We start from the raw sequence: 5,604 nt of genomic DNA on the forward strand, positions 1-5,604 counted from the left end.
TGTCAAATGCTTTTTCAGCATCTAATGAGATGATCATATGGTTTTTTTTCTTTGAGTTTGTTTATATAATGAATTATGTTGGTGGATTTCCATATATTGAACCATCCCTGCATCCCTGGAATGAAGCCTACTTGATCATGTTGGATGATCAATTTTGATGTGTTCTTGGATTCGGTTTGCAAGAATTTTATTGAGTATTTTTGCATCGATATTCATAAGGGAAATTGGTCTGAAGTTTTCTTTCTTCGTTAGGTTTTTGTGTGGTTTAGGTATAAGAGTAATTGTGGCTTCATAGAATGAATTGGGTAGAGTACCTTCTGTTTCTACTTTGTGGAATAGTTTGGGGAGTATTGGTATTAGGTCTTCTTTGAAGGTGTGATAAAACTCTGCACTAAACTCATCTGGTCCTTGGCTTTTTTTGGTTGGGAGACTATTAATGACTGTTGCTATTTCATTAGCAGATATGAGACTGTTTAGATCATTGATCTGATCTTAATTTAGCTTTAGTACTTGGTATCTGTCTAGAAAATTGTCCATTTCATCCAGGTTTTCCAGTTTTGTTGAGTATAGGCTTTTGTAGTAGGATCTCATGATTTTTTGGATTTCCTCAGTGTCTGTTGTTATGTTTCCCTTTTCGTTTCTGATCTTGTTAATCAGGATACTGTCTCTGTGCCCTCTAGTTAGTCTTGCTAAGAGTTTATCTATTTTGTTGATTTTCTTAAAGAATCAGCTCCTGGTTTGGTTGATTCTTTGTATAGTTCTTTTTGTTTCTATTCAGTTGATTTCAGTTCTGAGTTTGATCATTTCCTGCCTTCGACTCCTTTTGGGTGAATTTGCTTCTTTTTGATCTAGAGCTTTCAACTGTGCTGTCAAATTGCTGGTGTATGCTCTCTCCAGTTTCTTTTTGGAGGCACTTAAAGCTATTAGTTTTCCACTTAGGTCTGCTTTCATTGTGTCCCATAAGTTTGGGTATGTTGTGGCATTTTTCACTAAACTCTAGAAAGTCTTTAATTTTTCTTTATTTCTTCCTTGACCAAGTTATCATTGAGTAGAGTATTATTAAGCTTCCATGTGTATGTGGGCTTTCTATTGTTTATGTTGTTATTGAGGAGCAGCCTTAGTCCATGGTGATCTGATAGGCTATAAGAAATTATTTTAATCTACTTGTATCTGTTGAGGCCTGATTTGTGACCAATTATATGGTCAGTTTTGGAGAAGGTACCATGAGGTCCTGAGAATAAGGTATATCCCTTTGTTTTAGGATATACCTTATTAATAGATATCTGTTAAATCCATCTGTTTCATAATTTCTGTCAGTCTTACTGTGTCTTTGTTTAGTTACTGTTTCCATGATCTGTCCATTGCAGAGAGTGGGGTGTTGAAATCTCCCACTATTATTGTGTGTGATGCAATGTGTGCTTTGAACTTAAGTAAAGTTTCTTTTATGAATATAGATGCCCTTTCATTTGAAGCATAGAGGTTCAGAATTGAGAGTTCATCTTGGTGGATCATACCTTTGATGAGTATGAAGTGTCCTGCCACACCCACTTTAGCAGAGTCTGCATGACAGCAGTCCTGAGGTGAAAGTTTCAAGGAAGCTAGTCTCCTGGAGCCCTCTTGGCATCCCTAACTCGGAAGTGGTCCAGATTTGCCCTTGCGATATTTGATGGAGGAGCTTGCATGCTCTCTTTCTTATGAGGTATAATTGTGCCTTCATAGAATGATTTAAACTAAATTGTACATTGCTTTCTGACCTCCCCCAATGTTCCAATATCCTAGTCTATGCTGAGCAGAGAACCTCAGCCTGGAATTTCATAAAGAATCTTACCCATTCAGACTAATTGCCTCCAGCATTGTTAGGGAGATTGTGAAGGAGGTCAGGCATTGGAGTTTACTGAATAAGAGTTAATTATCCCAGAGCAGGTTTAACTAAGAATCCTCATTACAGTCACATATGGCAGATCACATTAGAATTGCAGTTGGATCACTCCCAGGAATTAGATTTTTTTTTTTTTTTTTATGTGTGTTCTAGGTAAGGTTAGCAACAATGGGACTCCTGGGGTATACTTTTGCTAGCTCAGAGGATTAGCATAGTGGGTGTTTACTAGGACTGACTGGTCATGGCTTATATAATAGATTAGAATGAGAACCATTTTCACCTGGCTTCTAAGATTAACCTGACTATAGATGAGGCTGCTGCCTAGTTCCTGACAATTTACATGTCTATACTTTTCTATAGAACCATTGTGCTTCAGAGGACCTCATGTACCTTGACTGGTGTATTATCTAACTTCCTTTTGCCTTCTGTAATGACCATAAAAGTCGCCTACTTTGAGACGTGACACTCAGATTCAACACTCCCTGTTGTCAGCGTCTGTGTGTCTATCACCCACTCCTTGCCCAACTGATTACCGGGACTTTTCCCACAGGTTGAGGACCCTCGACTAGCTCAGCCTGCAGCAGTGCACCATCCAGAACTGCCTCCAGCTCCTTCCTATCTCGGTTAAATGCTACTTCCTCATGGAGATCTCCCCTGACCATACTATTTAAATTTGGCATCTTTACCCACCTACAGTTGCCAGCCTTCTTACTTTTCTATTTGTTCCCAGAGCACTTTCCACCTTTGAACACACTGAATCACTTATTAAACTTCAGTCTTGCTATCTAGATGCACTAACCAATATACCCAAGCAGAGTTTTTTGTTTACTTCTTGTTATATTCTGTGAACTCCAGGCCAGCATATAAACTCTAGGAGGTACTCAGTTGTTAACATTGTTGAATGAATAAGTGAAGTCCTCATACAAATGTAAAAAAAGGTATTTACTAGCACGTTTCTATTGTAAAATGAGCTGCAACCAACAAGGAATCCATAGCTTAGAACAATTTCTACAATTTTACAATTTTAAATACATGTATCATCCAAATAATACAAAAGCTGGAAAACAATAAATGAACGAACACTAGCTCACTGAACTGATTTAACCTTGTTCTCAAGAGAAAGTTCATTTGAGATTAGGCAAGTTCAAAGTCCATGAATCATAAAGCAATTGAAAAAAGCTAAACAGGAAATGATGCTTTTTATGAACCCTGCCAAGAGTAAAAAAGTAACTTTTAAAGATAATGTTTTATTTATATCAGGAACTTCTTAGTACTGATGTCTGAGGGTAAAAGGTTTGTCTATAAACTAAGATAAGAAAGAAATAGATACATATTAGGATTACTACAACCAAATATTATTTGAATATCTAAGGAAAGTTGCTTTAGGAGTCTCTTAAGGACAAATTTACTAAGGGTATAAGAAAACTATATTATTTATCAAGATTTTTGTGACATGGTCCTCCTATGTGTCCAGGGTGGCTTTGAGCTGTTTGTTTGATGTGTGTGTGGGTGTGTGTGTGTGTGTGTGTGTGTGTGAGAGAGAGAGAGAGAGAGAGAGAGAGAGAGAGAGAGAGAGACAAAGAGAGGCAGAGAGAGACACAGAGAGACAGAGAGACAGAGAGAGGCAGAGAGACAGAGAGAGAGACAGACAGACAGACAGACAGACAGACAGACAGACAGGCAGACAGACAGAGAGAAAGACAAAGATTCTCTGTGTATCCCTGGTTGTTCTGGAACTCACTCTGTAGATCAGGATGGCCTCAGACTCAAGGATTTGTATACCTCTGGCACCTGAGTGCTGGGATTAAAGGCATCCACCACCATTGCCCAGCTGGCTTTGAACTCTTGATCTTGAGTTTACCTACTACATATGAGTTTACACATCCAAGCTCATATCTCATTTTGAATAGAAACTCTTAATTAGATTACTCACTAGTATATTAATAATGGGAACAACACAAATAACCTACCTGAGATTTTAACCATTCAGGTACTAAACAACTAACTGTTCTTTCATTCAGTGAGTTATTTTAAAAAGGGGGAATTTGAGTTTCAAGAAAAATAATTTTTCCAGTGTTGGATAAACATAACTTACCAATTTCTTGCTAGTTGCCCAAACTACTCTGGAAACTAAGGTACAAGGATCAATGGAACCAGTGAGTTTGAGACATTGAAAGACCGGGGACGCTTGAATTCAGGGCATCATATTTACTTTCAGTGTCCTTCAGGGCCCCTTTCAGGCATTACAACTTTATGCTGAGTCTTCATGTTTGACTCTTGTCTTAGAGTCCATTGGACATCTTTATTAGGAAATGTATGTAATCACATGCTTTATACTGGCCATTTTCTAAAACTTGCTCTATCTGTTTCTTGGAGACATAGATCCTCCTATTGTCTCTCGTTTAACAATATTAAAGTCTATGCTCTGAGAGGGTGAGTAACTTGTCCAGAGGAACCAGCAATAATTAATGAAACTGGATTAGGCCTTCCTTAGCCCACTTCATTCTCATCCTTCCCCAGCCCCACTACAAAGAAAAAAAAGTAAAACACTCCTTTAATCTCTCTTTGTTCTGTCAGTCACTTAAAAGAAGGTTTAGAAAACAGTACCTCCCAGGGGTGGGCGGTGATTCCAGTGGAGTTTGAAAGATAATAGTAGAGGATCATGCTTGGTGGTGGGAGAATCTCTAAAGCGCCCTAAGGATGGCACAGGCAAGAGACCTACTAGTTCAACTTCAGCAAACTTTTGATATACCATACCCTTAGCACATGGTATTTTTAATAAGAAGATATTTACTCTTTTCATCAGACACCGATAATAAAAACCCATTCTCTATAAAATACTAGTAAGTAACAATCTAAAAGTAAAGCTAATTTGGAATAGGTGAAGGTTGGAAATCATTTCTGCCTAGAGTACGTTAATACATCACTTAATTTTAAATTAAGTTCTTTAATCTTTATTTTACCTGAGCTACGATTGTTGAATTATAGGCTGAATGATAGTAGAACAGCCTCTTTGAAAATTACCAAATTTAAAAATTTAGGTTTTTTTTTTAAGTAAAAAAATTAAATGTATTTTTTTTGTTTGTGTGAATTCATACAAAGGTCAGAGGACGACATGGGAGAGTCTTTTCTATCATGTGTGTTCTGAGAAATCAACTTACATTGCCAGCCTTGATGGAAAGTACCTTTCTCCATTGAGAAATCTTGCCGCTCCAAGAGCTGGGACTTTTCTAATGTAGGATTTTAAAAAGCAATCAGGTGGTATAATCTAGCCTGAGTTTGGTATAGTCATTCAGTGTCCTTGCCATATCCTTCACACATAAAATTCAGTCATGCGTAAGTGGGTTGGATGCTGTAATATTATGGCTTTTTTATTGTCAGCACAAGTGAATCATTTGTTTTGCAGTGATCCTGTTATAGTCTTTCTCAGCCTCAAGTCAACTAAGTTCATCAAGGTATTCCTCTTTCAGGCGGTATTACACTTGGGTTTAAAGTAGATAAATAGAAGCGTTAGAAATAAAGAAAATTCTTATAGGAATCAAGGACAGAGACACGGTTCAGAAGAAAGTCGTAAGAAGAACCAGAATAATTAGAAATCTTAGGAGAGAACATGCTAGTTATACATCACTGTGACAAAATATCTCAGAGAAACAAAATCAAAGAAGGAAAGGTTTACTTTTTTTTTTTTAGATATTTTCTTTATTTACATGTAAATTTCTCTATTC

At 37.2% G+C, this 5,604-nt stretch overlaps 1 protein-coding gene across 1 annotated transcript in view; it reads left to right on the forward strand.

Moving 5' to 3' along the window:
* The window catches only part of LOC116097616 (ATP-dependent translocase ABCB1), a 180,388-nt gene that overhangs the window by 76,425 nt on the left and 98,359 nt on the right, over positions 1 to 5,604 (forward strand). The window lies entirely within an intron of this gene.

The sequence above is a fragment of the Mastomys coucha genome, unplaced genomic scaffold (assembly GCF_008632895.1).
Source record: "Mastomys coucha isolate ucsf_1 unplaced genomic scaffold, UCSF_Mcou_1 pScaffold19, whole genome shotgun sequence".
Classification (NCBI taxonomy): Eukaryota; Metazoa; Chordata; class Mammalia; order Rodentia; family Muridae; genus Mastomys; species Mastomys coucha.